The following is a 15,955-nucleotide window of genomic DNA, read 5'->3' as shown; positions in this document are numbered from 1 at the left end:
AGAGGTGCCCATTGTCTGCATTTTCCCAGGTGTGAATTATGCTTTGCACCCTTCGTGGGAAACTTGGCATTCAAAGCCATTTTTCCTAATTGGCCACTTGAGACCAGGAAGAAGCCTACATGACCCAAGGGGTATAAAAGAGGTTCAGTAGCCCACCCTATTTGAGCTCCAATCATCTATACCTGCTGGCAGGTATTGATTGTCTCCCGAGGTCTGTGGGACGCCCAACCTCGCCCTACTTCTTCCCGAGGGATTGAGAGAAAGACGCTGGTCACGCCAAGTCTGGAACGCAGGGGTGAGAATATATACCTGCTAGGTGTCTATTTTGCATGCATTTAATAAGAGCTCAGAGAACCAAAGGGTTTCATGGTACCTGTAAGTGACTTATTAGTGTAATTTCTGTCCTGTCCTTTGTAGTGTCTGTGTTATCTGTAACACAGCAGTAGCATTTAACAACTAAGTTTACCCTGTAACAATAAAATAGTAACTGTTTAAGCTTTAACCTGACTCCTTCAGTTGCTGTAACAGAACCAAGCACAATTTAAAAGAACTTCAGCCGGTCATAAGGGACTCACTGCCCTGACCGTCGGCTGACAGAATTGGCGTAGTCGGCAGGATTGTGCTACTGGTTCACATACAGCAACAAGAAGCCTGTCATGATAGACATGGATTTTAGTGGTATAGAGAAAGGGTTTGCCCAGGAAGGTTGGGGCAACCCAAAATGGGATAGAGAAATGTTAGAAAAGGATTGGGGAAATCCTAAGGATTTGTGGGTGCAGTTCTGTAAGTATAGAACTGCCTGTAAGCTAAAGAATGGGACAAAGCCTGAGTCTGTGGAAAGGAGCCACTTTCCATTTAGCAAGAAAAACAGGATCAGGCCCAGGCAAGCAGGCAGGTAACAGATAAGATTGAAAGCCTTGTGGAGAACTGAGAAAAAGGCTGTAAGTACTGGAAATCTAAATCCTTAAGCATACTTACAAGAGTAATATCTGAAACAAGGCCAGTTTTTATTTTAGAGATAAGAAAGTGTTTTAAGAAAAGAGAAACAGAGAATTTAAACTCTGAAGAGAATGGAGAGAATTGAGCAGTTGTGCAAATGCTAAAATGGTGTAGATAGAAAATTGTGGTTTCTTTGCAGCCATTCTGAAGGAAAAATGGGCCCTTTTTCCAAAGGAATGTCTGTAAATAATCCAGGCAAATTTGACTCAAATTCGTACATTTGATTAGAGAGACTGCTAAAAGAACTCTAAAGGGAGGGGGGGTTCTATTGGAACTGAACTACCCCAATGAATAAAAAGGGAATGTAATTGTTGTACAGCTATGTAGAAATAGTGTAAGAAAGGTTCAGAGAGAATGTATGTGTATCTGTGTGTAGATATATATATATATAGTGTAAATAATATGAAGTTTTCAAGGTCCAGTAATCTTGTTTGTAGGTTTAAAACAAATTGGTTTGGTTTACTTTTAGTCCAAGTTGTTTAATAAAGGTACAGGAAAACTGTAAGCATAAAGAAAGAGTTACACTATATGCAAAGTTTAATGTGGCTAAGTAGTGTTGTAAACAAAGATTGCACATTTTCCTGTAAACTATAGAATGAGTAAAAAAAAAACTGCAAACAGACTAAAATGCTGTGAAAGCTCCAGGAGCCACACCAGGTTGTGATTTCCTTTGTGGTGCAAATGCCCTAGCTGGCAGCACAAAGAAGCTTTGCAGGTAATAGCTAAGTTTGATTAGCAAACTACCTAATATCAGAAAGTTCAAATTGTAGCCCTCCAGAAAGAAAGAAAGAAATAGGAGGTTGGGTATACTAGGAAAAGTTTAAATGTAAGCAGTCTTTTAAGAAGGCAGAGAGAAGACTGAAAAATTGGCATTTGTAAAAGATGTTACCCCTTTTAAACAAAATCTTGCAAAGGTTCGGGCATAGCCCTTGATCTGATCAAGTGTTAACTGCTTGTCCATACAATTTCAGACCTAGAAGACAAATTGACTAACTTGTGTATATGTAAACCCTCAACTCCAATGAAGAGGGAAACAGCTGCAGCTTTTGTCTTCTATGGAAAACCTGTAATGAGGTGTTCTTCAAAATTAACTGAATATAAGAATACAAATATGAAACTGCAAAAATGTAAAAGCCTCTGCTGCAGAAGTGGAGAGGTAGAAATGCATGTCCCTCAGTACCCAGACAGAGCTAGATTCCCTTAAGGATGGGTGCTGAGAGTTAAGCAACTCTCAGATGTATTTATTTTTTTTCTTCCCTCAGGAATATGCTTAAGAAAAGGACCAGGAGGTATGAAGCTTAGTGAACAAGCTCACCATCCTTACCAAATTAATAGTAGACAAACCTGTGTCATTGGAAAAAGTCATTTAGCAGGAATTAGGATGGACCATAAGAAGGAAAAAGCATGTAAAAAGGGGAAGGCAAAAAGTTTGGAGCCCTATGGGCATAGTTAAAGAAATAAGGAAAGTAGAGCAAACATTAGAAAGTTACTAGGAATAAGAAACATTTTCTTTGAAAGAACAAAGCAAGTGATTTGAGGGAATGTGAAGATAAAAGGTGGACTCCATGGGAGTGTGGAAGGGATTAAGCAATGGTAGTAATATGTGAAGGGAAATCTTGTTTTAAAAATGATACCTTGTTTCTTTGCAGCCTCTTCATTAAGCACTGTGCAAATCATGTAGGCAAAGAAACAATCAAATGTAAACATTTTGTCTATGGACCCCTTTGTTAAATCTGCAAAGGAAAATTAAGGATTCTACTGAAACTTAATTGGTTAGTGCTTCTGTTGGGCATTCAACTTTTAAGGTTAAATTTAACTTTCTAGAAACCAAATTATTAGTTTAGAAATTCAAGCTTTGAAACTTAACTGTCTCTTTCAAGGCTGAGTTAATAACACTTTTGGCTTGCTTTTAAATTCAACATTATATGTAAATACAGGCTGCCTGGTTATTTCAAAGGAAAGTGGACAGGGAAGGCTGTTGCTGTTTCAGCAGACACATCCACTGCACCCCTGTCCACAAACATAGAAGGAACAGCTCAGCTTGCAGAGCTGGCAGCAATCGATTAGCTTGTGAGGCAGGGGCCAGTACCATCTACACTAACTCCTATGCTGTATGGGCTGGAGCCACCCAGTGGATAACTAATTGGAAGAATAATAACTGGGAAATAGGAAAGCCTGTTTGGAGATTGGAATATTGGAAATGGATATACCACTATGCAACCCAAAATGAGTTAAGCATAGGTCATGTGGCAGCTCACCACAAGAATAACACCCTGACTGCATAGCTAAATAACCTAGCAGATGCAGCAGTACAAATTTTTGCTGCCCAGGTGGATTGGGAACGCCTGTACATTTGGCTACATGAAACCTTGGGACACACAGAAAGCGATGAGCTGGTGCGGCAGTCACATGCCAGGGGGTGGCCTATCACCCACAAACAAGCCAGAGATCTGGTACAAGCTTGCACCCTATGTGCTGAACTCAGGAAACTTAACAGAAAGGCAATGATTTGCCAGGCTAAGAGATGGAAAAATACTATGGGCAACCTGGCAAGTAAATTATATTGGTACACTACCCACCAGTAAACAAGGGTGGGAGTATGTTTTAACTGGAATGGAAATTGTTTCAGGAATTGGTTTTTGCTTACACAACCCGATGGACAACAGGGTTGTTTACAGTCATGGGACTAAACCACTTAATAGCCCTTGTCCCAACACCCCAATTTGGGGACACAAACCCATGTACTGCACTCCTATAAGGGAAAAGGAGTCTGGACAACTGCAGATGCTGGGCTAACACCAATAACCATCACTGAGGCTTGGATTGTATCCAAGACCGGCAAACCTTATGTTTTCTTACAGGAAACTGAGGCAATAGCCCTAAACAGTGCTCCAGTGGGACGGATCCCTCCCAATGCTGGTGTGGATCCGGGAAACCACCATGAACTTTTTGTATATATACATCGCTTGCTGTTGTAGCGCTTGCAACCACTGTTGTTAGTTACAGACTATTGAAATGAGACATGGTACTCCAACTCACCATGGTCTTCTTCCTCATCCCAACTGCTACTGCTGTACCAGAACACCTTACTTGACTCCTCTACTGGACTGGGAATCGAGTTTGTCCCTCTCAGCCCAAATGACTGGTGAAACAAAGTGACATCTTCCGATGGGGACTGGTATGGTTCGATGACAGCGACTACCGCAATCCTCTAAATAACTCTGGGGGGAGGTCAAGGGGGGAGGCAAGGGAAGTGGCAACAAACGGTATGGGATAAGACATGCTGTAACTAAAAATGTAAAGCCTCATGGCTAGATTGTCTAGCCCAACACCTAGGACTTTCGTTAACTCCCTTCCTTCACTCTATTGTAAATACTATATTAACCATTTTACTTGTTGTAATTGCTTGCTGCATGCTTCTATGTATTGTTAGGCGTTTTGTGTACACTGCTACCTCCTCTGCACAAATCTGGTATATGGCGTTGGGAAGCGATCCTAATCAATCCCTTGATCCAAATTATCTGATCAGACCCTGCTGATAGGGCGATTTTAGCTTCCTCCAAGGAGGGCAAAGGGTGCTGGCATCACCGCCATCTTGCGTTCTGGGACATAGTGAGGCGTGTCAAGGGGGTGGAATGTAGCCAGACACAAAACCCCATCTTCTTTTTCCACGAGCCCCATCTTGTTCCCCCCCCCCGCCCCCAGAGAGCAAGAGAAAGGCAGTCAGCCTTTGATGCCCTGGGAACACAGGTTTGCTGCCTGTCCCTGACTCTACCATAAACAGAAACCAGACAGTAAATGGGCTAGCTGACGACCCGGGGCCTCCCGTCACCCTGATGGCTAGTACCAGTAATTGACATGCCTGCACTGTCCCAGGAGAGGAATCTTCGCCCATCACATACCAGAGGTGCCCATTGTCTGCATTTTCCCAGGTGTAAATTATGCTTTGCACCCTTCGTGGGAAACTTGGCATTCAAAGCCATTTTTCCTTAATGGCCACTTGAGCCCAGGAAGAAGCCTTCATGACCCAAGGGGTATAAAAGAGGTTCAGCAGCCCACCCCATTTGAGCTCCAATCATCTATACCTGCTGGCAGGTATTGATTGTCTCCCGAGGTCTGTGGGACGCCCAACCTCGCCCTACTTCTTCCCGAGGGATTGAGAGAAAGACGCTGGTCACGCCAAGTCTGGAACGCAGGGGTGAGAATATATACCTGCTATGTGTATTTTGCATGCATTTAATAAGAGCTCAGAGAACCAAAGTGTTTCATGGTACCTGTAAGTGACTTATTAGTGTAATTTCTGTCCTGTCCTTTGTAGTGTCTGTGTTATCTGTAACACAGTAGTAGCATTTAACAACTAAGTTTACCCTGTAACAATAAAATAGTAACTGTTTAAGCTTTAACCTGACTCCTTCAGTTGCTGTAACAGAACCAAGCACAATTTAAAAGAACTTCAGCCAGTCATAAGGGACTCACTGCCCTGACTGTCGGCTGACAGTGAGTCAGTGGGAATCTCACAGCCCAGCGCAGGGGGACCCCGGGTCACAGCGCACCCCCCCCCCCCCCACTACGTCCCATCTCTCCCCCTCCGAGAGCAAACTGAGCCGGGTCACAGCGCACCCCCCCCACTACGTCCCATCTCTCCCCCTCCAAGAGCAAACTGAGCCAGGTCACAGCGCAGCCCCCCCCCACTACGTCCCATCTCTCCCCCTCCAAGAGCAAACTGAGCCGGGTCACAGCGCACCCCCCCCCCCCCACTACGTCCCATCTCTCCCCCTCCGAGAGCAAACTGAGCCGGGTCACAGCGCACCCCCCCCACTACGTCCCATCTCTCCCCCTCCGAGAGCAAACTGAGCCGGGTCACAGCGCACCCCCCCCCACTACGTCCCATCTCTCCCCCTCCAAGAGCAAACTGAGCCGGGTCACAGCGCACCCCCCCCCCCACTACGTCCCATCTCTCCCCCTCCGAGAGCAAACTGAGCCGGGTCACAGCGCACCCCCCCCACTACGTCCCATCTCTCCCCCTCCGAGAGCAAACTGAGCCGGGTCACAGCGCACCCCCCCCCACTACGTCCCATCTCTCCCCCTCCGAGAGCAAACTGAGCCGGGTCACAGCGCACCCCCCCCCACTACGTCCCATCTCTCCCCCTCCGAGAGCAAACTGAGCCGGGTCACAGCGCACCCCCCCCCACTACGTCCCATCTCTCCCCCTCCGAGAGCAAACTGAGCCGGGTCACAGCGCACCCCCCCCCCCACTACGTCCCATCTCTCCCCCTCCGAGAGCAAACTGAGCCGGGTCACAGCGCACCCCCCCCCACTACGTCCCATCTCTCCCCCTCCGAGAGCAAACTGAGCCGGGTCACAGCGCACCCCCCCCACTACGTCCCATCTCTCCCCCTCCGAGAGCAAACTGAGCCGGGTCACAGCGCACCCCCCCCACTACGTCCCATCTCTCCCCCTCCGAGAGCAAACTGAGCCGGGTCACAGCGCACCCCCCCCACTACGTCCCATCTCTCCCCCTCCGAGAGCAAACTGAGCCGGGTCACAGCGCACCCCCCCCCCCACTACGTCCCATCTCTCCCCCTCCGAGAGCAAACTGAGCCGGGTCACAGCGCACCCCCCCCCCCACTACGTCCCATCTCTCCCCCTCCGAGAGCAAACTGAGCCGGGTCACAGCGCACCCCCCCCCCCCACTACGTCCCATCTCTCCCCCTCCGAGAGCAAACTGAGCCGGGTCACAGCGCACCCCCCCCCACTACGTCCCATCTCTCCCCCTCCGAGAGCAAACTGAGCCGGGTCACAGCGCACCCCCCCCCACTACGTCCCATCTCTCCCCCTCCGAGAGCAAACTGAGCCGGGTCACAGCGCACCCCCCCCCACTACGTCCCATCTCTCCCCCTCCGAGAGCAAACTGAGCCGGGTCACAGCGCACCCCCCCCCCCACTACGTCCCATCTCTCCCCCTCCGAGAGCAAACTGAGCCGGGTCACAGCGCACCCCCCCCCCCACTACGTCCCATCTCTCCCCCTCCGAGAGCAAACTGAGCCGGGTCACAGCGCACCCCCCCCCCCTACGTCCCATCTCTCCCCCTCCGAGAGCAAACTGAGCCGGGTCACAGCGTACCCCCCCCCCACTACGTCCCATCTCTCCCCCTCCGAGAGCAAACTGAGCCGGGTCACAGCGCACCCCCCCCCACTACGTCCCATCTCTCCCCCTCCGAGAGCAAACTGAGCCGGGTCACAGCGCACCCCCCCGCACTACGTCCCATCTCTCCCCCTCCGAGAGCAAACTGAGCCGGGTCACAGCGCACCCCCCCCCACTACGTCCCATCTCTCCCCCTCCGAGAGCAAACTGAGCCGGGTCACAGCGCACCCCCCCCCCCACTACGTCCCATCTCTCCCCCTCCGAGAGCAAACTGAGCCGGGTCACAGCGCACCCCCCCCACTACGTCCCATCTCTCCCCCTCCGAGAGCAAACTGAGCCGGGTCACAGCGCACCCACCCCCACTACGTCCCATCTCTCCCCCTCCGAGAGCAAACTGAGCCGGGTCACAGCGCACCCCCCCCCACTACGTCCCATCTCTCCCCCTCCGAGAGCAAACTGAGCCGGGTCACAGCGCACCCCCCCCCACTACGTCCCATCTCTCCCCCTCCGAGAGCAAACTGAGCCGGGTCACAGCGCACCCCCCCCCCCTACGTCCCATCTCTCCCCCTCCGAGAGCAAACTGAGCCGGGTCACAGCGCACCCCCCCCCCCCACTACGTCCCATCTCTCCCCCTCCGAGAGCAAACTGAGCCGGGTCACAGCGCACCCCCCCCACTACGTCCCATCTCTCCCCCTCCGAGAGCAAACTGAGCCGGGTCACAGCGCACCCCCCCCCCCTACGTCCCATCTCTCCCCCTCCGAGAGCAAACTGAGCCAGGTCACAGCGCACCCCCCCCCCCCCACGTCCCATCTCTCCCCCTCCGAGAGCAAACTGAGCCGGGTCACAGCGCACCCCCCCCACTACGTCCCATCTCTCCCCCTCCGAGAGCAAACTGAGCCGGGTCACAGCGCACCCCCCCCACTACGTCCCATCTCTCCCCCTCCGAGAGCAAACTGAGCCAGGTCACAGCGCACCCCCCCCCACTACGTCCCATCTCTCCCCCTCCGAGAGCAAACTGAGCCGGGTCACAGCGCACCCCCCCCCCCCACTACATCCCATCTCTCCCCCTCCGAGAGCAAACTGAGCCGGGTCACAGCGCACCCCCCCCACTACGTCCCATCTCTCCCCCTCCGAGAGCAAACTGAGCCGGGTCACAGCGCACCCCCCCCCACTACGTCCCATCTCTCCCCCTCCGAGAGCAAACTGAGCCGGGTCACAGCGCACCCCCCCCCCCACTACGTCCCATCTCTCCCCCTCCGAGAGCAAACTGAGCCGGGTCACAGCGCACCCCCCCCCCCACTACGTCCCATCTCTCCCCCTCCAAGAGCAAACTGAGCCGGGTCACAGCGCACCCCCCCCCCCCCCACTACGTCCCATCTCTCCCCCTCCGAGAGCAAACTGAGCCGGGTCACAGCGCACCCCCCCCACTACGTCCCATCTCTCCCCCTCCGAGAGCAAACTGAGCCGGGTCACAGCGCACCCCCCCCCACTACGTCCCATCTCTCCCCCTCCGAGAGCAAACTGAGCCAGGTCACAGCGCACCCCCCCCCACTACGTCCCATCTCTCCCCCTCCAAGAGAGCAAACTGAGCCGGGTCACAGCGCACCCCCCCCCACTACGTCCCATCTCTCCCCCTCCGAGAGCAAACTGAGCCGGGTCACAGCGCACCCCCCCCACTACGTCCCATCTCTCCCCCTCCGAGAGCAAACTGAGCCAGGTCACAGCGCACCCCCCCCACTACGTCCCATCTCTCCCCCTCCGAGAGCAAACTGAGCCGGGTCACAGCGCACCCCCCCCCCCCACTACGTCCCATCTCTCCCCCTCCGAGAGCAAACTGAGCCGGGTCACAGCGCACCCCCCCCCCCACTACGTCCCATCTCTCCCCCTCCGAGAGCAAACTGAGCCGGGTCACAGCGCACCCCCCCCACTACGTCCCATCTCTCCCCCTCCGAGAGCAAACTGAGCCAGGTCACAGCGCACCCCCCCCACTACGTCCCATCTCTCCCCCTCCAAGAGAGCAAACTGAGCCGGGTCACAGCGCACCCCCCCCCACTACGTCCCATCTCTCCCCCTCCGAGAGCAAACTGAGCCGGGTCACAGCGCACCCCCCCCCACTACGTCCCATCTCTCCCCCTCCGAGAGCAAACTGAGCCGGGTCACAGCGCACCCCCCCCCACTACGTCCCATCTCTCCCCCTCCGAGAGCAAACTGAGCCAGGTCACAGCGCACCCCCCCCACTACGTCCCATCTCTCCCCCTCCAAGAGCAAACTGAGCCAGGTCACAGCGCACCCCCCCCCCCACTACGTCCCATCTCTCCCCCTCCGAGAGCAAACTGAGCCGGGTCACAGCGCACCCCCCCCCCCCACTACGTCCCATCTCTCCCCCTCCGAGAGCAAACTGAGCCGGGTCACAGCGCACCCCCCCCCACTACGTCCCATCTCTCCCCCTCCGAGAGCAAACTGAGCCGGGTCACAGCGCACCCCCCCCCCCACTACGTCCCATCTCTCCCCCTCCAAGAGCAAACTGAGCCGGGTCACAGCGCACCCCCCCCCCCACTACGTCCCATCTCTCCCCCTCCGAGAGCAAACTGAGCCGGGTCACAGCGCACCCCCCCCCCCCCACTACGTCCCATCTCTCCCCCTCCAAGAGCAAACTGAGCCGGGTCACAGCGCACCCCCCCCCACTACGTCCCATCTCTCCCCCTCCGAGAGCAAACTGAGCCTGGTCACAGCGCACCCCCCCCCCCCCACTACGTCCCATCTCTCCCCCTCCGAGAGCAAACTGAGCCGGGTCACAGCGCACCCCCCCCCCCACTACGTCCCATCTCTCCCCCTCCGAGAGCAAACTGAGCCGGGTCACAGCGCACCCCCCCCACTACGTCCCATCTCTCCCCCTCCAAGAGCAAACTGAGCCGGGTCACAGCGCACCCCCCCCCACTACGTCCCATCTCTCCCCCTCCAAGAGCAAACTGAGCCGGGTCACAGCGCACCCCCCCCCCCCCCCTACGTCCCATCTCTCCCCCTCCGAGAGCAAACTGAGCCGGGTCACAGCGCACCCCCCCCCCCCACTACGTCCCATCTCTCCCCCTCCGAGAGCAAACTGAGCCGGGTCACAGCGCACACCCCCGCCCCCCACTACGTCCCATCTCTCCCCCTCCGAGAGCAAACTGAGCCGGGTCACAGCGCACCCCCCCCCCCACTACGTCCCATCTCTCCCCCTCCGAGAGCAAACTGAGCCGGGTCACAGCGCACCCCCCCCCCCACTACGTCCCATCTCTCCCCCTCCAAGAGCAAACTGAGCCGGGTCACAGCGCACCCCCCCCCACTACGTCCCATCTCTCCCCCTCCGAGAGCAAACTGAGCCGGGTCACAGCGCACCCCCCCCACTACGTCCCATCTCTCCCCCTCCGAGAGCAAACTGAGCCGGGTCACAGCGCACCCCCCCCCACTACGTCCCATCTCTCCCCCTCCAAGAGCAAACTGAGCCGGGTCACAGCGCACCCCCCCCCCCACTACGTCCCATCTCTCCCCCTCCGAGAGCAAACTGAGCCGGGTCACAGCGCACCCCCCCCCACTACGTCCCATCTCTCCCCCTCCGAGAGCAAACTGAGCCGGGTCACAGCGCACCCCCCCCCACTACGTCCCATCTCTCCCCCTCCGAGAGCAAACTGAGCCGGGTCACAGCGCACCCCCCCCCCCACTACGTCCCATCTCTCCCCCTCCGAGAGCAAACTGAGCCGGGTCACAGCGCACCCCCCCCCACTACGTCCCATCTCTCCCCCTCCGAGAGCAAACTGAGCCGGGTCACAGCGCACCCCCCCCCCCACTACGTCCCATCTCTCCCCCTCCGAGAGCAAACTGAGCCGGGTCACAGCGCACCCCCCCCCCCACTACGTCCCATCTCTCCCCCTCCGAGAGCAAACTGAGCCGGGTCACAGCGCACCCCCCCCCCCACTACGTCCCATCTCTCCCCCTCCGAGAGCAAACTGAGCCGGGTCACAGCGCACCCCCCCCCCCCCCCACTACGTCCCATCTCTCCCCCTCCGAGAGCAAACTGAGCCGGGTCACAGCGCACCCCCCCCCACTACGTCCCATCTCTCCCCCTCCGAGAGCAAACTGAGCCGGGTCACAGCGCACCCCCCCCCACTACGTCCCATCTCTCCCCCTCCGAGAGCAAACTGAGCCGGGTCACAGCGCACCCCCCCCCCCCCACGTCCCATCTCTCCCCCTCCGAGAGCAAACTGAGCCGGGTCACAGCGCACCCCCCCCACTACGTCCCATCTCTCCCCCTCCGAGAGCAAACTGAGCCGGGTCACAGCGCACCCCCCCCCACTACGTCCCATCTCTCCCCCTCCGAGAGCAAACTGAGCCGGGTCACAGCGCACCCCCCCCACTACGTCCCATCTCTCCCCCTCCGAGAGCAAACTGAGCCGGGTCACAGCGCACCCCCCCCCCCCCCGTCCCATCTCTCCCCCTCCGAGAGCAAACTGAGCCGGGTCACAGCGCACCCCCCCCCACTACGTCCCATCTCTCCCCCTCCGAGAGCAAACTGAGCCGGGTCACAGCGCACCCACCCCCACTACGTCCCATCTCTCCCCCTCCGAGAGCAAACTGAGCCGGGTCACAGCGCACCCCCCCCCCCACTACGTCCCATCTCTCCCCCTCCGAGAGCAAACTGAGCCAGGTCACAGCGCACCCCCCCCCACTACGTCCCATCTCTCCCCCTCCGAGAGCAAACTGAGCCGGGTCACAGCGCACCCCCCCCACTACGTCCCATCTCTCCCCCTCCAAGAGCAAACTGAGCCGGGTCACAGCGCACCCCCCCCCACTACGTCCCATCTCTCCCCCTCCGAGAGCAAACTGAGCCGGGTCACAGCGCACCCCCCCCCCCTACGTCCCATCTCTCCCCCTCCGAGAGCAAACTGAGCCGGGTCACAGCGCACCCCCCCCCACTACGTCCCATCTCTCCCCCTCCGAGAGCAAACTGAGCCGGGTCACAGCGCACCCCCCCCACTACGTCCCATCTCTCCCCCTCCGAGAGCAAACTGAGCCAGGTCACAGCGCACCCCCCCCACTACGTCCCATCTCTCCCCCTCCGAGAGCAAACTGAGCCAGGTCACAGCGCACCCCCCCCACTACGTCCCATCTCTCCCCCTCCGAGAGCAAACTGAGCCAGGTCACAGCGCACCCCCCCGCACTACGTCCCATCTCTCCCCCTCCGAGAGCAAACTGAGCCGGGTCACAGCGCACCCCCCCCCACTACGTCCCATCTCTCCCCCTCCGAGAGCAAACTGAGCCAGGTCACAGCGCACCCCCCCGCACTACGTCCCATCTCTCCCCCTCCGAGAGCAAACTGAGCCAGGTCACAGCGCACCCCCCCGCACTACGTCCCATCTCTCCCCCTCCGAGAGCAAACTGAGCCGGGTCACAGCGCACCCCCCCCACTACGTCCCATCTCTCCCCCTCCAAGAGCAAACTGAGCCGGGTCACAGCGCAGACAGCCCCCCCCCACTACGTCCCATCTCTCCCCCTCCAAGAGAGCGACAACAGCTGTGTGATAGGAATGGCGCAAGTGTGCAGCTGTGCAGTCACCAGTGTGTAAGGCTTGGGGGAAGAATGTGGCCCTGCAGTCACTAGTGTGTGACAGGCACGGGGGTGGTGTGTGGCTGTGCGGTCACTAGTGTGTGATAGGCATGGAGGAGGCATGTGGCTGTGCGGTCACTAGAGTGTGATAGGCACGGGGGTGGTGTGTGGCTGTGCGGTCACTAGAGTATGATAGGCACGGGGGTGGTGTGTGGCTGTGCGGTCACTAGAGTGTGATAGGCACGGGGGTGGTGTGTGGCTGTGCGGTCACTAGTGTGTGATAGGCACGGGGGTGGTGTGTGGCTGTGCGGTCACTAGAGTGTGATAGGCACAGGGGTGGTGTGTGGCTGTGCAGTCACTAGAGTGTGATAGGCACGGGGGTGGTGTGTGGCTGTGCGGTCACTAGAGTGTGATAGGCACGGGGGTGGTGTGTGGCTGTGCGGTCACTAGAGTGATAGGCACGGGGGTGGTGTGTGGCTGTGCAGTCACTAGTGTGTGATAGGCACGGGGGTGGTGTGTGGCTGTGCAGTCACTAGAGTGTGATAGGCACGGGGGTGGTGTGTGGCTGTGCGGTCACTAGTGTGTGATAGGCACGGGGGTGGTGTGTGGCTGTGCGGTCACTTGTGTGTGATAGGCACGGGGGTGGTGTGTGGCTGTGCGGTCACTAGAGTGTGATAGGCACGGGGGTGGTGTGTGGCTGTGCGGTCACTAGAGTGTGATAGGCACGGGGGTGGTGTGTGGCTGTGCGGTCACTAGTGTGTGATAGGCATGGGGGTGGTGTGTGGCTGTGCGGTCACTAGTGTGTGATAGGCACGGGGGTGGTGTGTGGCTGTGCGGTCACTAGTGTGTGATAGGCACGGGGGTGGTGTGTGGCTGTGCGGTCACTAGTGTGTGATAGGCACGGGGGTGGTGTGTGGCTGTGCGGTCACTAGTGTGTGATAGGCACGGGGGTGGTGTGTGGCTGTGCGGTCACTAGTGTGTGATAGGCACGGGGGTGGTGTGTGGCTGTGCGGTCACTAGTGTGTGATAGGCACGGGGGTGGTGTGTGGCTGTGCGGTCACTAGTGTGTGATAGGCACGGGGGTGGTGTGTGGCTGTGCAGTCACTAGTGTGTGATAGGCATGGTGATAACTATTTGGGGTGACACCGCATCTCACTCTGGCCTGGCACATCTAGGGTGCAGACCCAAGCCTGTAGTCAAGAGCATCTTGTGGCCAGTGGGGCCTGCGAGGCGCCTTGGCTCAGCCGCAGCAGGGTGGGGAATAGAAAGCCACCACGCGCTTGGCGGATGCTCTGCAGCCATGAGCGATGGGAGTGACTGGGGCTGGAGCGAGTGCTGGGGCTGGCGGGGGGCATGCCAGAGCCTGGCTGCCGGGAGTGCCGTGCCGGCGGGGGCAGTGTGAGTGCCCGTGTGAAGGCAGCTCATAGGGGGCTTTGCTGGGAGGTTGCAGAGGCCCAGCCCTGGAGTGGCGGGGAAGTCACACAGTGGCGTGTGTGCCGGCAGGAGGACTTTGGGGGGAGGGTTGTGCCCAGGAGCCACTGAGGGTGGTTGGCGAGGGGGCAGGGCGGGGTGCTACAGCCCCTGACTGGAGACCTTCCCAAACAGGCCACACACCAGTCACACCGAGCGCTTCAGCTGCCTGCCTGGCCAGCCAGAAACCTCACAAGCAAAGCCCCTCAAACCCCAGCAATATCCGTGTCCCAAACAGCCCTGGGCCTGACACACAGCTGAGGGGTTTTTGAACCAAATCTCACCTACCCTGAACAGATTCTTCCAGTTCTAAGAAACCAGCCACAGGTCCCGATCAACTTACTCTCTGGACCTTACCCACGAACCACGCTGAGCCAGTCCTTTAGCATCGAAAGGTTTATTAATTATTATTATTATTATTAAAAGAAAGAAAAGCGGGAGAGTGAGGTTGTTACAGGATCCTACATGACATGCCTCGAATCTCCCAGTTCTCAGTACAGGCTTGCAGCAGAGATGTTACAGCTGTTGGCTTAGAAGCTTCTATGATGAGGTAACTGGCTCGGTGGACATGGGGAAGTCAGTGGATGTGATAGACCTCGACTTTAGCAAGGCTTTTGATACGGTCTCCCACAATATTCTTGCCAGCAAATTAAGGGAATGCGGATTGGATAAATGGATGGTAAGATGGATAGAAAGCTGGCTAGAAGGCCGGGCCCAGTGGGTAGTGATCAACGGCTCGATGTCAGGGTGGCGGTCGGTTTCTAGCAGAGTGCCTCAAGGTTCGGTTCTAGGACCAGTTTTGTTCAATATCTTTATGACTGACCTGGCTGAGGGGATGGATTGCACCCTCAGCAAGTTTGTGGATGACACTAAGCTGGGGGGAGAGGTATAGAATCATAGAATCATAGACTAATAAGACTGGAAGGGACCTCAAGAGGTCATCGAGTCCAGCCCCCCGCCCTCAAGGCAGGACCAAGCTCCGTCTACACCATCCCTGACAGATGTCTATCCAACCTGTTCTTAAATATCTCCAGAGAGGGAGATTCCACCACCTCCCTTGGCAATTTATTCCAATATTTGACCACCCTGACAGTTAGGAATTTTTTCCTAATGTCCAATCTAAACCTCCCCTGCTGCACTTTAAGCCCATTACTCCTTGTCCTGTCCTCAGAAACCAAGAGGAACAAATTTTCGCCTTCCTCCTTGTGACACCCTTTTAGATATTTGAAAACCGCTCTCATGTCCCCCCTTAATCTTCTTTTTTCCAAACTAAACAAGCCCAGTTCATGAAGCCTGGCTTCATAGGTCATGTTCTCTAGACCTTTAATCATTCTTGTCGCTCTTCTCTGGACCCTTTCCAATTTCTCCACATCTTTCTTGAAATGTGGCGCCCAGAACTGGACACAGTACTCCAGCTGAGGCCTAACTAGTGCAGAGTAGAGCGGCAGAATGACTTCACGAGTTTTGCTTACAACACACCTGTTGATACAACGTAGAATCAACCTAGGTAGATACGCTTAAGGGCAGAGATAGGGTCCAGAGTGACCTGGACAGATTAGAGGATTGGGCCAAAAGAAATCTGATGAGGTTCAACACGGACAAGTGCAGAGTCCTGCCCTTTGGACGGAAGAATCCCAAGCATTGGTACAGGCTGGGAACCAACTGGCTGAGCAGCAGTTCTGCAGAAAAGGACCTGGGGGTTACAGTGGGTGAGAAGCTGGAGATGAGTCACCAGGGCGCCCTTGTAGCCAAGAAGGCTA

At 56.4% G+C, this 15,955-nt stretch overlaps 1 protein-coding gene across 6 annotated transcripts in view; it reads right to left on the bottom strand.

Moving 5' to 3' along the window:
- The window catches only part of DPYSL5 (dihydropyrimidinase like 5), a 102,152-nt gene that overhangs the window by 25,362 nt on the left and 60,835 nt on the right, over positions 1 to 15,955 (bottom strand). The window lies entirely within an intron of this gene.

Source organism: Pelodiscus sinensis, chromosome 3, assembly GCF_052426305.1.
Source record: "Pelodiscus sinensis isolate ZL-2025 chromosome 3, ASM5242630v1, whole genome shotgun sequence".
Lineage (NCBI taxonomy): Eukaryota > Metazoa > Chordata > Testudines > Trionychidae > Pelodiscus > Pelodiscus sinensis.
This window is presented reverse-complemented; position numbering and strand designations above follow the sequence as displayed.